The sequence below is a fragment of the Bos javanicus genome, chromosome 23 (genome assembly GCF_032452875.1).
Source record: "Bos javanicus breed banteng chromosome 23, ARS-OSU_banteng_1.0, whole genome shotgun sequence".
Taxonomy (NCBI): domain Eukaryota; kingdom Metazoa; phylum Chordata; class Mammalia; order Artiodactyla; family Bovidae; genus Bos; species Bos javanicus.
The window spans coordinates 34,686,421-34,705,260 of NC_083890.1; the positions used below are offsets into that span (position 1 = coordinate 34,686,421).

Here is an 18,840-nt window from a genome sequence, read left to right on the forward strand (position 1 = left end):
TCTCCCTGGTTCCAGTCCCCATTTTGCCCCAAACAGAACTTAACTTGCAATTCTCACATTGTGCATATTTTTAGTTGACAAAAGTAGGTGCAGTAACTCAAACACCATTTAGATGAAGTTATGGGGAATCTTGGTGATTTTAAGCTATTTGATAGATTTGAGTTAAACTAATTGTATGATTCACAGTGCGCCTTTCTAAAGGGAGTGAATTTCAGAAATACCATATATATTCTTTTCAGCAAAATTCTAAATTAACCATCTAGGGAAAAAAGACCTTATTAAGCCACGTAGTGGAAATCAAAGTGTTAGTCACTCAGTTGTGTCCAACTCTTTGCAATCCCATGGACTGTAGCCTGCCAAGCTCCTCTGTCCAGGGAATTCTCCAGGCAAGAATACTGGAGTGGGTAGCCATTCCCTTTTCCAGGAGATCTTCCTGACCCAGGGACTGAACCCAGATCTCCTGTATCCAATGCAGATACTTTACTATCTGAGCCACCCAGGAAGCCCTATTCCTCCTTAGTTATAGATTATTATTACCTTAGTTGCTACTGTGGTTCAATCTTCAAAAGGAAATAATACATGACTACATTTAATGTTAACCTTGGCACATGATAAAAATGTGACCCAAAGCTTCTGGATAAATGTAGCTTTTTAACAGACAGGCATAATTAAAAAAAAAAAAAAAAAAAAAGCTTCATTAACCTAATGAAGGGATTGATTCTCCCAAACAACTTCCAAACTGAATACCTGCTTGGATTTAATATCCCCCTTTCCCCTAAAATAATGCATTCAGTTACAGTTTTCCTCCATAATGAAAATCTTTATGAATAGTTGAGCATTGATCTTCATGATCTAAGACCTAACAGATCAATCTTGCCCAATGTCTGTGAACTATGCAAGGCTGTTTTTGTTTCATAAATAATTATACCACTATATACTTTCAATTGTATTTTAATTCATTTGTGGCATATAGATTTCATAATCATGTTAGTCATTCAGTCATGTCTGACTCTGCAACTGCATGGACTGTATCCTGCCAGACTCCCCTGTCCGAAGAATTCTTCAGGCAAGAATACTGGAATGAGTAGCTATTCCCTTCTCCAGAGGATCTTCCTGAGCCGAGGATCGAACGCAGGTGTCCCAAACTGCGGGCAAATTCTTTACCATCTGAGCCACTGGGAAACTCAATTGTCAATTCCTCCTTCAAGCCTTAATTGAACCAGTGACCTAAAGATCACTTAATCATGAGAGATTCTTAATCATAAGTGATAGAAAATCATATTCCTGGATGAGAAAATTTCCTGTCTCTTGCTAGTGCCTTGACAGATTCCCACATTTCCCCAAATGCTAAAATAACTACCTGATCCTGGTTTTGAGTGATATGATAGTAATAGAGCATTATTCCTGACTGTAATTCATTTTGCTTGCATATCAATCTTGCTGTATTTGAATGCATACAAGGAATACTAATCATTGTACTGTACATCTTTAATCTCTGTCATAAAGAAGTAACTTTATTTGCATATGTAAAATTTTCAATAATATTTGCATAAAGGGATAGTCAGACACTTTGATTACTAGTAAACTTTTTATAGTTTATAAGGTTCTATACTTAAGTTTCCCCCCTTAATTACTTTTTTTTGCCAAGTTGATTTTTTCTCTCATTTTTATGCCTCCCATTCTGGAGGGTATACTAATAATACCTACTATTCGAGAAGACAAAATGGTGAGAGAACCTCAATCAAAATTTGACAATCAATGGATTAATAAACTTTTAATTTAGGAATATATTCTAAAAATTCTCAATCCATACAGGTAAAAACTGAGTTATTCACCTCTTCAACTCTAGTATTTTTCTCCTGTCCATTCTTAGATGATAAATAATAAATGATCAAAGATCTACTGTTTATCATACAGTATACAAAAATTTTCAAATCTTGTTTAATGAAGAGTTGAAACAAAGTTTTAAAAAAGAAGCTACAAAACAAGTTACATCTTTAGAAAAATTTTGGGTGAGCAATGCTCCTTTGTGTTCTGTCCCTGCTTTCTTCAATTCTCCCACAATTAATCTGAAAAGTGTGAAAATCTGCAATCACTGCCTGTCTATGAAAAATGTCATGAAACTTCTGTGTTCTAAGGCATGAAACAGCCTAAACCAGATAAATGTGGCTGAGTTTTATTACGGTTTTCAACTATAGTTATCAATCTCTCCCACAGTGACATTTTTTGAATATCATACTGCTGGCAATCCACCTGCTACTTTCTTTATTTTTCTCCTGATCACACTAAATCTCTGCAGATCAATATCCTGTCTTTTCATCTATCAATCTAGCCAATAAAGTTCTATAATCATTAACGTTCTCCTTTCTGCAATTTGGTGACTATTTTTATCAGCTTTTCTTCATAGTTAACAATTTTGTTTAAATGTTACAAACTAATTTTCAGTTTAATAGGCTGTAAGCTACAATAGGGCTTCCTTGGTGGCTCAGATGGTAAAGACTCTGGCAGGATACCTGGATTTCATCCCTAGGTCAGGAAGAACCCCTGGAAATGTAATTGTCTACCCACTCCAGTATTCTTACCTGGAGAATCCCGTGGACAGGGGAGCCTGGTGGGCTACAGTCCATGGGGTGGCAAAGAATCAGGCACGACGGAAGCAACTTAGCACGCACGCAGGCTGCAATGATATAGAAGAATTGAAGGAGCTAAATGGGTCACCCGGCCTGCAAATACATTTAACCTATGGAATTTACTACTTTTTATTTTCTAAAATAACTTGGATTCACCTCCCTTTACCATTTGTCATCTGCCATATGTCTGTAGACACATTTCAGACTTGTGCAAATTTTGGGGATTCTACCACGCTATTTTATGTCACAGGAAACCATCGTCACCACAGCGCTGCTCTAAAGTACCAAAGTTACTATTTATTTGTGAAATGTTTTGAGTTCTCTTATAAGCCTGAGAACTCGGACGTGATTATCCCCATTTTGCATGTGAACGAACTAAGAATTAAGAAGGTTAAATAGCTTCCCATGGTAAGATACTCGCTAAGCCAGAACCTATAGCAAACCAACCATATTCCAAATTTCAAGCCCTGTACAGTTTTCTCTTTTCTCAGTTAAAGTGCCTTTCAGGCCTGCCTTAAATGGAATAGGATGATAATAATAACATGTACATATCTTCTTATTTGATCCTGTTAACCTGTTAAGTTAGTCTCTTTTTACATCTCATAGTATTTGTGTTTGGAAAGTTTGAATGAATGGACCAAGGCTACAAAGTTGGTTTATGGTATAGACCAGAATTCAGGTTCTCTAAGCAGAAATCCAGCATGTGTTCCATAGTTATTGTGTGACTTATCACTGTTTCAATGTCCTATATTTGACTTGGCACACATTTTCAAAGCGCGAGTCTCACAAAGAGTTTATCACAGTCAGATATGAGGGGAAAGAATTGAGTTTGCTATTCTGAATTTCAGGACAATTATTCTTCCAAAATATATTTGAAAGAGGGAAAAAAAATCAATACTAGGGAATATACGTTACTATTCAGTTAGATACATTTCAAAAATCTTAGTTTTCCAAGCTTTAGTTATCCAAAATCAAAAACTCAGCCATTAAAAAGAATACATTTGAATCAGTTCTAATGAGGTGGATGAAACTGGAGCCTATTATACAGAGTGAAGTAAGCCAGAAGGAAAAACATAAATACAGTACACTAATGCATATATATGGAATTTAGAAAGATGGTAACAATAACCCGGTGTACGAGACAGCAAAAGAGACACTGATGTATAGAACAGTCTTATGGACTCTGTGGGAGAGGGAGAGGGTGGGAAGATGTGGGAGAATGGCAATGAAACATGTAAAATATCATGTAAGAAACGAGTTGCCAGTCCAGGTTCGATGCATGATGCTGGATGCTTGGGGCTGGTGCACTGGGACGGCCCAGAGGGATGGTATGGGGAGGGAGGAGGGAGGAGGGTTCGGGATGGGGAACACATGTATACCTGTGGCGGATTCATTTTGATATTTGGCAAAACTAATACAATTATGTAAAGTTTAAAAATAAAATAAAATTGGAAGAGTAAAAAAAACAAAAAAAACAAACAAACAAAAAAAACAGAAGATGCTCATGGGACTTCCCCGGTGGCCTAGTGGTTAAGACTTTGCCTTCTAATGCAGAAAGTGTGGGTTTGATCCTTGGCTGGGGAGCTCAGATCCCACATGCCTTGCAATGAAAAATCAAAAACATAAAACAGAAGCAATATTGTAACAAACTCAATAAAAACTTTAAAAATGATCCCCATCAAAAAAGAAGTCTTATAAAAATGTTTAAATGATCATAAAATTTATTGCCCAAACCAGAACATTTTTGAAAGTAAAATGAGGCAGAACAAACTGGGATACATTCACTCCAATTGTAAGGGGCATTGACAACATTCTTCTTTGTTTGTATGCTTCCTAGAAATAATTATTTACCTTTAGGTCCTTATGTGCCTATCTGTCTGTAAAGACTCATCATGTTATTTGGGATTGGTTCTGTTATATTTTCTGCTTTCCATTTTGTTTTCCTCTGAGATGAAATTATGTAAATCCAACTTTCCTGAATAGAATAGGGTGGGATAACTTAGGAGGAATGAGAAGCAATTTGTCCTGAATTTGAACAAGTATATTTAAAAATATTTTATATTTACATCAGAGAGTTTGGCTTGAAATGAATGTTGTGCTTTAAAGGAATGAAAAATATCTGATTTTCTTACACAGTGATTCCTTGAAAGATCATATAGAGATAGCCTATAATTACCCATGCATCCTGCTTTCATTTAGCATAGAAAAACATATAGGGAATAGAATACACTTCTTGGAAGACCGAGTCCATTGGTTTCTGTCTCTCTCATAAACACTGGAAAGTGTGCGAGTAAAAATGTGATTTAAAAACAAATTAATTTTACTAAACACGACATAGCACATATGCTGAAGTGTGACATAATGTCAGATGTTCTTAATGGGAAGGATTAATTTAATTTCTTGTATTCTATTACTAAGGAAGAAAAATACACAGCTAAGCAAAAATGCATACCACTCTGTTCACCCATGCCTTAGGCATCTGTCATGATTGCCTATCAATGCAGTGAATTCATGCTTTCAACAAATATATTTTGAGCACCTGCTGTGTGCCTGTAGTACAAGCTTACGTTGCAAAGCTGACACTACAGACTTTATAGGAGAATCAACCAAAAAGTAAACACCAAATTGCGGAAACTGCTATCTCAGGGAGATAATGGAGAACAAACAGGTGGCATTGACTTTAACCATGTGATTGGGAAAAGGTGACAGAATATAAAAATTCAGAGGGAGAAATCAGATATCAGTATGAATAGCGATTTTAATCCAGACTGAGCTTAGAGACCACTAAGACATTCACTTTTTACACCACAAGTGTAATGTCTCAATATAAATATGTCAACACTTTTGTTTTCATCTATAACAAATTTTTTTTTTTTTTTACAATATTATAGGCAAGTGTCAGTTAGGCAACATGAACAAATTCTAGGAACCTTCTGGGTAACAAAGTGCCTATAGTTAACAATTCAGCACTGTACAGTTAAAAATTTGTTAAAGCGGTAGATATCATATTAAATATTCCTAACACATGCACGCACACACACACACACACACATACACAAAGGGTCTGGGGGAAACTTTTACAGGTAATAGGTACATTTATCACCTTGGTTGTTGTGAAAGCTTCACAGATGAATGAGTATCTCCAAATTTATTAAACGGTATGCATTAAATGTGTCCAGATTTTTGTGTGTATCAATTATACCTAAATAAAGCTGTTAAAAAAAAAATCCCAGGCCATCAGAAAAGAGATCTGAAATATCTAATGCCCAAAAATACTGGTAGCACTCTGCCAACTCTTGCTCCTAAACAAGTGTGATACTTTTCTACTCTTTCTGTGCATATGATGCTGCACTGCACCTGTGAAGATTCAACACTGGGCAGAGGATTTTAACTGTAATTCTCGGGAAAGGAAAAGGCCTGGGGAGGGGTATAACATATTAGTAGCAGGGTATACCTCTTTTTTATTTGAACTGTCTAAATGAGTTTGAATGGAGAAGGCACTGGCACCCCACACCAGTACTCTTGCCTGGAAAATCCCATGGACAGAAGAGTGGTAGGCTGCAGTCCATGGGGTCGCTAAGAGTCAGACACGACTGAGCAACTTCACTTTGACTTTTCACTTTCATGCATTGGAGAAGGAAATGGCAACCCACTCCAGTGTTCTGGCCTAGAGAATCCCAGGGATGGGGGATCCTGGTGGGCTGCCGTCTATGGGGTCGCACAGGATTGGACATGACTGAAGCGACTTAGCAGCAGCAGCAAATGAGTTTGAAGAATATTTTTTGTGGAGATTTTAGATGTTTCTATGGAATGCCAAATACTGTTAGAATTCATAGTCTTCCCTACTAATCCCCTTAGGAAATACACTGTGTAGAGTTCATAAACGAAAACATCAGATTGGTGGTAGGGTGTATATATATATATATATATATATATATATACGCATGTGTCCATGCTAAGTCACTTCAGACTCTTTGCAACACTATAGACTGTAGCTGGCCAGCCTCCTCTGTCCATGGGATTTCTCAGCAAGAATACTGGAGTAGGTTGTCATTTAATCTTCCTCGTCCTCACCCAGGGATCTAACCCACATCTCTTAGGTATCTTACATTGGCAGGCAGATTTTTTGCTACTAGTGCCCCTGGGAAGCCTGGGGTGTATATATAAAATATATAATATATTAAAAAAATATATAGTCATTCATTAATGCCATCTGCTATTTACTTTCACTCTAAGATAAATGATTTGAGACTCTAATTTTATTTTTTAGTTAGTCATTATTTTATTAAAAAATGTGTCTGCAGTCTCTGGAAGCAGGTTTAAGGTGCCTGTGGATTCTAATTCTGTTGTTTCGAGTACCACGGGTGGGTTCCCCAAGTTCTATGATAATGAAGGTAAATGGGACGAAGGGTGAGTGTGCTCAAGATGTCTCAGTGGGCTGAATTATGTCCCCCTAAATTCATATACTGAACTCCTAAGGCCCAAGGTGATGGAATTTGGAGTCAGGGCCTCTGGGAGGTAATTAGGATAAGAGGTTATGGAGGTAGAGTCCTGGTCCGGTGGGATTAGTGCTTCTATGAGAAGAGAAGTCAGAGAGTTTGCTTGCTCAAGAAGAGCAAGAAGTGTTCAAGAAGTGCATTTGAACCCAGGGACAGTCACGAGTCCATAGTGAAGAGGTATTCCTCTGCCAGCTAGGAAAAGAACTGTCACCCAAAACAGACCATGCTGACTCATTGATCTTGAACATCTAGCCTCCAGAACTATGGGAAATACATTCCTATTGTCTAAGCAAACCATCTACGATATTTTGTCAAGCAACCCTAGCAGTTACTATGGCTCTCAAGGTTCACAGCCCTGAGCTGCCTGAGCAGGTGGCAGAATGCGCATCTTCAGGCAAAGCCTTTGGAAAGCTTATTTAAAAATCACCTGGGATACTGTGAAAATGCAGATGCCTGGGCCTGACTCGCTTTATTCAGTCAGAATCCCTGGAGATAGGAGTTTCAGAATTTACCGCTCTGTCATCCACTGCTGCCCCTGAGGAGCTCGATTGTAAGAATAGGAGGGCAGGGACAAACTCTGGTTTGTTCAGTGCTGAGCACCGAGCACCTAGCAAGGGACAGGCTACATGGAAGGTGCTTACAAAATATTTATTAAATCTGGACCACAAGTAAATTCTATGACAAGAAGGTGAAATGAGATTATGATGGTGAAAGACTCCAGGGACCCATTCTAACCACCAAAGTGCATTTGGAGAGGGATGACAAGCCAGTCCATTATCAAAGGCCTTCTAATATCTATCATTAAAGCTCTAAGTACATTACGTTTAACTTTCACAAAAACCCTGCCTAACAATCGGTATTAAGGCCCAAGAAATATCTAATAACCTGTCCATTGTTACCTAGGTAAAGACTAAAGGCAAAAATGTTTAATTAGAGATATTTTTACTGTCCCATTTTGCTTCAAAAAACCTTCTGGATTACCATAAGCATTGAGCAGATACGCAGGAAAAATCTTAAAGACTAAACTCCATACAGAATGCCTCCCCCAAACTTATTGTGATTGTATAGAATGTATACATTAATAACAAATAAAATTTCCTCCTAACACTGATTATTTAGCCTGGAAACTTTTGGAAGATTTCAAATGTCACTCTGAGTTGAAACAAATCAAGAACCTCCCACCTACCCTGTAGGGCTTTCTAGGGTTTTGAAGACAAATATTTATATTAATCATGTTTAGATCACAATACATTTTTTAAAATTTGCTTGCTTTTTCTTTCATTTTGCATATATATAATGGGGCTACATAAGTGGCAGAAGAAGGCAATAGCTACTTAGAGATAATTAGGTAAATACTCAGTCACACTAATATAAATTCCAGCATGCCTGCATGTTGCTTCAGTCATGTCTGACTCTTTGCAGTCTCATGGATTGCAGCCCATCAGACTTCTCTGTCCATGGGATTCTCCAGGCAAGAATACCAGAGTGGGTGCTTGCTTCATCAGCACATATACTAAAACTGGAACGATACAGAGATTACTAGCATGGCCCCTGCTCAAGGATGACACGCACATCTATGAAGCGTTTCATATCTTTATGGAATCTAGAAGGATGGTACCAATGATCCTACATGCAGGGCAGCAAAGGAGACACAGATGTAAAGAACAGATTTTTGGACTCTGTGGGAGAAGGAGAGCGTGGGAAGATTTGAGAGAATAGCATTGAAACACATACATTACTGTACGTAAAATGGATGACCAGTGTGAGTTCAATGCATGAAGCAGGACACCCAAAGCCAGTGCTCTGTGACAACCTGGAGAGATAGGATGTGGAGAGAGGTAGGAGGGGGTTCAGGATGGGAGGACACATATACTTATGGCTGATTCATGCTGATGTATGGCAAGAACCATTACAATACTGTAAAGTAGTTATCCTTCAATTAAAAATAAAATACTGGAGTGGGTAGCCATTCCCTTCTCCAGGGGATCTTCCCAATCCAGGGATCGAACTTGGGTCTCTTGCATTGCAGGCAGATTCTTTACCATCTGAGGCACCAGGAAAGCCAAATTCTACCCCACCCCACTCTAATTCTCTCTGGTACAATTAACCATATTCACCTGCATGTGAATGCAGGACTTCCCTGGTGGCTCAGACGGTAAAGCGTCTGCCTACAATGCGGGAGACCTGGGTTCAATCCCTGGGTCAGGAAGATCTTCTGGAGAAGGAAATGGCAACCCACTCCAGTATTCTTGCCTGGAAAATGCCATGGATAGAGGAGCCTGGTAGGCTACAGTCCATGGTGTCGCAAAGAGTCGGACACAACTGAGCGAATTCATTCACTTCACTCACCTGCATGTGAAATACATGGATTCAAACATTGAAAGAAATGTATTTTATTCATTTTATGAAGAAGGGGTGTTTTTATTTTTAATTTTCAATTTTGTGGTGGAAGAAAATAGATGTTGATGGAATACACCATCTAGTCTGGAGACATTGGCGCACGTTTGTGGGACACAGAAATTATCTTATTTGTTTTATACACAGTAGTGTGTACTTAAACCATTCCACCACTTGCCTCTGGGAAAACCAATAAATATTCCATAAACCAGCTCTATTATTTCATCACCATGCCTTTTCCTCTTCTATTTATCCTCTGAGTCCAGAGTTTTGAAGTACAATAATGAAAAATTGTTTTCGAGAGCAAAGAGATATACTGACTTACAGAACAAGCATGGGTTGCTGCTATAAGGTGGAGTGTGGAGACCAGGGCTTTTTCATGCAATTGTCTCTTCTATGAATATTTCCTGCCTACTGACAAGGTGAGAAACAGAGAGAATACAGGGGCCACCGGTGTTCTCAGGGTGCCTCCAAGCAGATTGTGGGAAGATGTCCTTTCCAGATAATGTGCAGCAAGGAGCAGTAGTAAGATTAATTGTGTTTGGAGAAAATGGAACAGAATAAAAACTTATTTGTTTACGCTAGAGATAGGTCGCCATTTGATTATATTTAGCGCAAACAAGGACTATTAGCCACTTGGAGAATTGATCTATTACTACAGCCGTCGGAGAGCTTTAAATGAGCCTACTGAAAGCCATTACTAAATGAAATACTTTGCATATTAGCAGGAAAACTGGAGCCCCTCTATTTCTGAGGAAAGGTGCTTACATACAGACTACATTATACGTGGTGATGGATTACCACGTGGAAACAAGGAACACTTGTAAGCAAAGAGCTTTCAAAGCCAGGCTGGCCAGCATCTCCAGTAGCCTACCTGGCCAGCCCCTTGGCACTGCCCATTTTAGGTCAAGAGTCCAGTTCATCCTTTCTCCATTGGCTCCCTTGATATCTCAGTTTTTCCATCCCCAGTCCCTTAGCCTACAATCATGCACAGAATCACACACACACACACACACATACACACACACACACACATACCTTACGTGAATTTCAAATAGAAATCTCCCAATAAAATGCATGCACCTTTCTTGTTAATATTTATTTTATTTATTTGTTTAGCTGCTCTGGGTATTAGTTGTGGCACGTGGAATCTTTAGTTGTGGCATGAGATTTTAGCTGTGGCATGTGAGATCTAGTTCCCTAAACAGGGAACAAACTCAGATCCCCTGCTTTGGGAGTGCAGAGTCTTAGCCACTGAAACATCAGAAGAGTCTCTAAAATTCATGGATCTTTAAATCAGGGAGTTCTGGGAGCTTCCCTGGTGGTTCAGTGGTAAAGAGTCCACCTGCCAGTGCAAGAGACACAGGTCCCACTCTGGTCTGAGAGGAGCCCACATGCCACGGAACAACTGAACTGGTGTGCACATCTATTGAGCTTGTGCTTTGGGGCCCAGGAGTTAGAACTACTGAGACCAACGGCCCTGGAGCCGGTGCTCCACAGCAAGAGAAGCCTGCACAGTGAGGAGTCTGTGCACCACAAGTAGGGAGTATCCCCTGATGGCCGCAACTGGAGAAAGTCCACACAGACTTAGCACAGCTGAAGATAAATAAATTAATTACATAATTAATAGTTTTAAGAAAACAGGGAGCTCTTGAGGCGATTCTAAGTCACTGATCTCTGGAGAGACTGTTCAAGTTTTGCATCTGCTGTAGAGAAAGTGTCTTTTCTATTTTCTTTGCATTATTGTGCTGCCAATTAAGACCTTAAATAGACAGTTCTCCAAAGAAGACATACAGATGGCTAACAAACACATGAAAAGATGCTCAACATCACTCATTATCAGAGAAATGCAAATCAAAACCACTATGAGGTACCATTTCACGCCAGTCAGAATGGCTGCGATCCAAAAGTCTACAAGCAATAAATGCTGGGGAGGGTGTGGACAAAAGGGAACCCTCACACTGTTGGTGGGAATGCAAACTAGTAAAGCCACTATGGAGAACAGTGTGCAGATTCCTTAAAAAACTGGAAATAGAACTGCCTTATGATCCAGCAATCCCACTGCTGGGCATACACACTGAGGAAACCAGAAGGGAAAGAGACACGTGTACCCCAATGTTCATCACAGCACTGTTTATAATAGCCAGGACATGGAAGCAACCTATATGTCCATCTGCAGATGAATGGATAAGAAAGCTGTGGCACATATACACAATGGAGTATTACTCAGCCATTAAAAAGAATACATGAATCAGTTCTAATGAGGTGGATGAAACTGGAGCCTATTATACAGAGTGAAGTAAGCCAGAAAGAAAAACACCAATACAGTATACTAACACATATATATGGAATTTAGAAAGATGGTAACAATAACCCTGTGTACGAGACAGCAAAAGAGACACTGATGTATAGAACAGTCTTATGGACTCTGTGGGAGAGAGAGAGGGTGGGAAGATTTGGAAGAATGGCATTGAAACATGTATAATACCATGTATGAAATGAGTCGCCAGTCCAGGTTCAATGCATGATACTAGATGCTTGGGGCTGGTGCACTGGGACGACCCAGAGGGATGGTATGGGGAGGGAGGAGGGAGGAGGGAGGAGGGTTCAGGATGGGGAACACATGTATACCTGTGGCCGATTCATTTCTATATTTGGCAAAACTAATACAATATTGTAAAGTTAAAAAATAAAATTAAATTAAAAAAATTTCTTCTTTGGTTTTGGAGCTGTATTATTTTGAATTGGCATTATTGAGATATGATTCATATATAATAAAATGCAAAATTTTTAAGAGTATAATAACATGTTTGGACAAATACATATAACCAAGTAACCAATATCAGAATAATGAATGATATGGAACATTTCCATCACCCCAAAAGGTATCCTGTGCCCCTTTGGAGTCAACTGGCTACGCCCATCCTCAGCCACTTACAAATATATATACTTTCTGTCACTGTAGTTTTACATTTTCCAGAAATTCATTCAATAGAATTGTTGATTGTGTAATTGCTTATGTCTGGCTTATTTCTCTTAGCATAATGCCTCCAACATGCATCCTCTTGGTTGCATAACCTCAGTGGCTTGTGTCTCTCTATACTATTCAGTAGTTGAGTAGAATCTCATTTTTTGTACATGCTGTGCTCAGTCACTTCAGCCATGTCCGACTCTTTGTGGCCCTATGTACTGTAGCCCATCAGGCTTCTCTGTCCATGGGATTCTCCAGGCAATAATACTGGGGTGGGTTGCTGTGCCCTCCTCCAGGGGATATTCCCAACCCAGGGATCGACCCTGCATCTCTTATGTCTCCTGCATTGGCAGGTTCTGTACCACTGGCACCACCTGGGAAGCTTTATTTGCACATACCATAGTTTATTTGTCCATTCACCATTTGAAGGCTAGGTTGTTTCCACTTTTTGGCCATTATGAATAAGGCTACTATGAAAATTAGATAACAAATCTTTATGTAAGTATATATTTGGGTAAATGTCTTGGGTAAATGTCTAAGAGTAGGATTGTTAGGCCTTATATTAAGTGTGTGCTGCTGCTGCGGCTAAGTTACTTCAGTCATGTCCGACTCTGTGCGACCCCATAGACAGCAGCCCACCAGGCTCCCCGTCCCTGGGATTCTCCAGGCAAGAACACTGGAGTGGGTTGCCATTTCCTTCTCCAATGCATGAAAGTGAAAAGTGAAAGTGAAGTCGCTCAGTTGTGTCCGACTCTTAGCGACCCCATGGACTGTGGCCTACCAAGCTCCTCCATCCATGGGATTTTCCAGGCAAGAGTCCTGGAGTGGGGTGCCACTGCCTTCTCCGTGTTAAGTGTGTAGGACCCAACAATTCTACTCTTAGATGTTTACCCAAGAGAAATGAAATATATGTTTACTTGGGTCCTATGGTAAGTGGTGGCTCAGTGCTAAAGAACCCACCTGTCAATGTAGGAAACACAGGAGATGCAGGTTCAAGGCCTGGTTTTGGAATGATCTCCTGGAAAAGGAAATGGCAGCTCACTCCTGTATTCTTGCCTGGAAAATCCCAGGGACAGAGAAGCTTGGTGGATTACAGTCCTTGGGGTTGCAAAGAGTCAGACATGACTGAGTGACTGAACATTCATGCACAATAAGTGTGTATGTTACTTTATAAGAAACCCCTGAAGTGTCTTCCAAAGTAATTTGTACATTTTATATTTCTACCAGCAATATGCAATTCTAATAGCTCTATATAATTCTTGATGTGTGTAAAAGTGTTAGTTGCTCAGTCCTGTCCAACTGTTTGTGACCCTATGGACTTGGAGTCTCCTCTGTCCATGGGATTCTCCAGGAAAGAATACTGAAGTGTGTTACTACTTTCTTTTCCAGGGGATCTTTCTGACCTGGGGGTCGAACCCAGATTTCCTGCATTGCAGGCAGACTCTTAACCATCTAAAGCATTCTGAGAGGTTTGTACTGGTATCTCATTGTGGTTTTAATCTGCATTTTCCTAATGCCTCACCTAGAGCCAGACATCCTGGAATGTGAAGTCAAGTGGGCCTTAGGAAGCATCACTATGAACAAAGCTAGTGGAGGTGATGGAATTCCAGTTGAGCTATTTCAAATCCTGAAAGATACCAGAAAATTTGGAAAACTCAGCAGTGGCCACAGGACTGGAAAAGGTCAGTTTTCATTCCAATCCCAAAGAAAGGCAATGGCAAAAAATGCTCAGACTACCGCACAATTGCACTCATCTCACACGCTAGCAAAGTAATGCTCAAAATTCTCCAAGTAAAGCCTCAACAGTATGTGAACCAAGAACTTGCAGATGTTCAAGCTGGATTTAGAAAAGGCAGAGGAACCAGAGATCAAATTGTCAACATCCGTTGTATCATCAAAAAAGCAAGAGAGTTCCAGAAAAACATCTACTTCTGCTTTATTGACTATGCCAAAGCCTTTGACTGTGTGGATCACAACAAACTATGGAAAATTCTTAAATAGATGGGAGCACCAGACCACCTGACCTGCCTCCTGAGAAATCTGTATGCAGGTCCAGAAATAGCAGTTAGAACTGGATATGGTTTTGCCATACATCAACCTATACAATATTCTGCTTTATTGACTATGCCAAAGCCTTTGACTGTGTGGATCACAACAAACTGTGGAAAATTCTGAAAGAGATGGGAATACCAGACCACCTCATCTGCCTCTTGATAAATTTGTATACAGGTCAGGCAGCAACAGTTAGAACTGGACATGGAACAACAGACTGGTTCCAAATAGGAAAAGGAGTACGTCAAGGCTGTATATTGTCACCCTGCTTATTTAACTTCTATGCAGAGTACATCATTAGAAATGCTGGGCTGGATGAAGCACAAGCTGGAATTAAGATTGCCAGGAGAAATATCAATAACCTCAGATATACAGATGACACCACCCTTATGGCAGAAAGTGAAGAGGAAATAAAGAGCCTCTTGATGAAAGTGAAAGAGGAGAGTGAAAAAGTTGGCTTAAAGCTCAACATTCAGAAAACGAAGATCATGGCATCCGGTCCCATCACTTCATGGGAAATAGATGGGGAAACAGTAGAAACAGTGACTTTGTTTTTTGGGGCTCCAAAATCACTACAGATGGTGATTACAGCCATGAAATTAAAAGATGCTTACTCCTTGGAAGGAAAGTTATGACCAATCTAGACAGTATATTGAAAAGAAGAGATATTACTTTGCCAACAAAGATCCGTCTAGTCAAGGCTATGGCTTTTCCAGTGGTCATGTATGGATGTGAGAGTTGAACTGTGAAGAAAGCTGAGTACTGAAGAATTGATGCTTTTGAACTGTGGTGTTGGAGAAGACTCTTGAGAGTCCCTTGAACTGCAAGGAGATCCAACCAGTCCATCCTAAAGGAGATCAGTCCTGGGTATTCATTGGAAGGACTGATGCTGAAGCTGAAACTCCAGTACTTTGGCCACCTCATGCGAAGAGCTGACTCATTGAAAAAGACCCTGATGCTCGGAGGGATTGGTGGCAGGAGGAGAAGGGGACGACAGAGGATGAGATGGCTGGATGGCATCACTGACTCAATGGACGTGAGTTTGAGTGAACTCTGGGAGTTGGTGATGGTCAGGGAGGCTGCGATTCATGGGGTCGCAAAGAGTCAGACACAACTGAGTGACTGAACTGAACTGAATGCCTAAGGATGCTACATATCTTTTTATGTCCTCATTGCCCATGCTGTATCTTTTGGGGGACGATATCTCTTCAAATCTTTGTCCCATTTTATAAATTGTGTGTTTTTTCTTTTCTTCTTATTGATTTCTAAGTGTTCTTTCTATATTTTGGAAATGAGTCCTTGATCAGATGTGTTTTGCCAATACCCTCTTCCAGTCTGTGTCTTATCTTTTTATGTAAGTTTTAAGTTCAATAAAGTCTAATTAATCACTCACTTTCTTTTTTGATTAATGTTCTCTCTGTTCTATTTATTAATATTACTCTGTGAAGATTTTTGTTCCAAGTTAATGTTTATAAGTTTTATAGTTTTGGCTCTTACATTTAGATCTATGATCCAATTAGAAGTGATGTGTGTGTGTGTATATACGTATACATATATATATATATATATATGGTTTGAGTTTTTGTTTATTTCTTTTCTTTTTTGCATTTGAATGTCTAGTTATTCTAGCACCAGGTATTGGAAAGACTATGTGCTCCTGATTAAACTTTCTTGGCCTTTTGTTGAATACCAATTACTACATATGTGTGAGTCTCTTTCTAAACTCTCTATTTTGTTCTATTAATCTATATGTCTATACTCAAACCAACACCACACTCTCATGGTAATTGTATCATTATAATCACTCTTGTAATAATGCAAGTCTTCTAGTTATATTCTTATTCTAAAGTCCTTTATTTTTCCCAAAATTTTAGAATCAGCTTATCAATTTCTATGAAAAAAAAAGGGCAGCCAGCATTTAATAGGAATTGCATAGAATCTATAGATTAATTTAGAGAATTTCTATTGCATCAATATGTAGCATTGTGATTCATAAATATGGCATATCTCTACATTTGTCTTGATTTTTATCAGCAACATTAGGCTCTAGTTATGGATCCTGCACTTATTTAAAAAACATACCCTCAAATATTTCACATTTACATTATTAAGTCATTTGTATATTTGTCTCAATTTCCAGTGGTTCATTTATAATATACACAAATACAATCAATTTTTGCATATTCATCTTGTATCCTGAGACCTCACTAAACTTAGTATTATTTCGCAAATCTTTTTTTGTAGATATCTTAGGAATTTTTACATAGACCATCATATTATTCGTGAATATTTTGTTCTTCTTCCATTGAATTCTCCATACCTTTTTTCTTTCCTTATTGTATTTTCTAGAACCTTAAGTATAATGGTAAATAGAAGTGGTAAGAGTTGAAATCTATGCCTTGTTCCTGTTACTGAGGGAAAAGTATGTGTTTTTTTTACCATTTAGTATTATGTGAACTTTAAGGTTGAAGAAGTTCTGTTTTATTCTTAGTTTAGTGAGAATTTTTCTTATGAATAAGAGTTAATTTGTCAAGTGTTTTTATTTTTTTATGTTTGTCAATACAATGAATTATACTGAATTAAGAACAAATATTTAATTCTATGTCTCAGATAAATTACAATTGCATATGATAAACTATTCTGTTTATATATTGTCTAATTCAATTTGCTTAATACTATGAGGGGTATATATATCTATTTTCATCTGTGATATGGGCTTGTAATTTTCTTTTCTTGTTATATCTTTCTGGTCTTTGAATCATCAATATGCAGGTTTTATTAAATTTTGGAAAGGCACAGGATTTTTTCATTTATTTTTCTAGAAAATTTCACGTAGAATTTGTATTGGTTCCTTTTTAAATTTGGAAGAAATTATCACCGATGTCATCTAAGCCTGGAAATTCTATTGGGGGATTCTTTGTAACTATTCATTTAATTTCTCTAATAAATATTGGGATTGGCCTATATAAGATGATTCATTTCACCCTGAATGAATTCTAATAGTATGTGTCTTTTGAGGAACCTACCTCAATACAAAAAATATGGATTAACAAACAAAGTGACGTGCATTTTTTTTTTGGTTGTTTTTTGGAAGAGGATTTGAGAGAGCTAGTGAGGAGAAAGGAAAGTAGCTGGAGAGGGAAGTCAGAGAGGGAAGAGAAAGTCTCTGATGAGGAAAGAAAGTGGGGAGAACTGAGAGCTTAGTGAAATGGTAAGTGGTACTTTGCCGTGTTTTCTAGATGGAGCCTGCAGGTAAGGCAACAGTCACTGCTTTATCTCACATTTTCATAATCATTTTGAATCTACCTAGAATCTGAGACATATTCAATGACCAGCGTCCTTAGTCGTGAATGTTTAGTCAGTGGAAAATCAAAAGACATACATATCGGCACTTCCTTGGTGGTCCAGTGGTGAGGAATGCTCCTGCTAATGCAGGGGACACAGGCCCTATTCCTGGTCAGGGACGATTCCACATGCCGCGGAGCGACTAAGCCCATGTGCCACCACCACTGAGCCCACACACGGGTACTACTGAAGCCCACGCTCCCTGACGAGAGAAGCCCCCACAATGACAAGCCTGCACACCACAACTAGGGAAGAGCCGACACGCAGCAATCAAAACCAAGTGCAGCCAAAAATAAACACGTAATTTTTATTTTTTTTTTTAAAAGATATCTGTGTCAGATGGACAGCAACTCAAAAGCTCTGAAGCCAAGCGAAGCTTGCAGGCTAAGTCTCAGCATCCCCAATAGCTGCATGGACTATTTGTGGGCACAGGGCTACATGCAGAGCTCAGCATTTTTGGTCTTTCACTTCACAGAGAGTGAGAATTACATAAGTGTTCAGGTGTTTCATGCACCAGGGGTTTTATATGTACAACAGAGGAAGATTATTTTTGCAAGATAGCAGCCTATATTAAGGCACACATGGGTTTATATTGTTTTTGGCATCCCGGGGCCCTTTTTACTAGATTTTGTCAACCATGTTTCCTTTCTGAACAGAGGCCGCATACAACAATTGGATGAACAATTTTGCGAAATCTCTCTAGGGGCCTCTCTTGAGGCTGAGCCCATATGAGATCATGATATGAGAGAGTGGCTTGGCTGGACTTTTATTTCAGTAAGTGATCTCATTCACTTAAAGCACTAATCATTTTAACAGGAGAAAAGTTCAGCCTTCCAAAATCACAGCAGGAAAAAAATAAGAGAAAAAGCATGTCATAGCAATCTTATGGAGTTTCCCATGTGATTTTGTGCTGAAAATTTTCCATGTATACATCATCAGAATGGAT

At 38.9% G+C, this 18,840-nt stretch overlaps 1 non-coding gene across 1 annotated transcript; it reads left to right on the top strand.

Moving 5' to 3' along the window:
* Positions 1 to 8,618: 8,618 nt before the first annotated feature.
* LOC133237109 (U6 spliceosomal RNA) lies at positions 8,619 to 8,725 on the top strand. Its single transcript, XR_009733140.1, has one exon. It is a non-coding gene; the product is annotated as a U6 spliceosomal RNA (small nuclear RNA).
* The last annotated feature ends 10,115 nt before the right edge of the window (positions 8,726 to 18,840 follow it).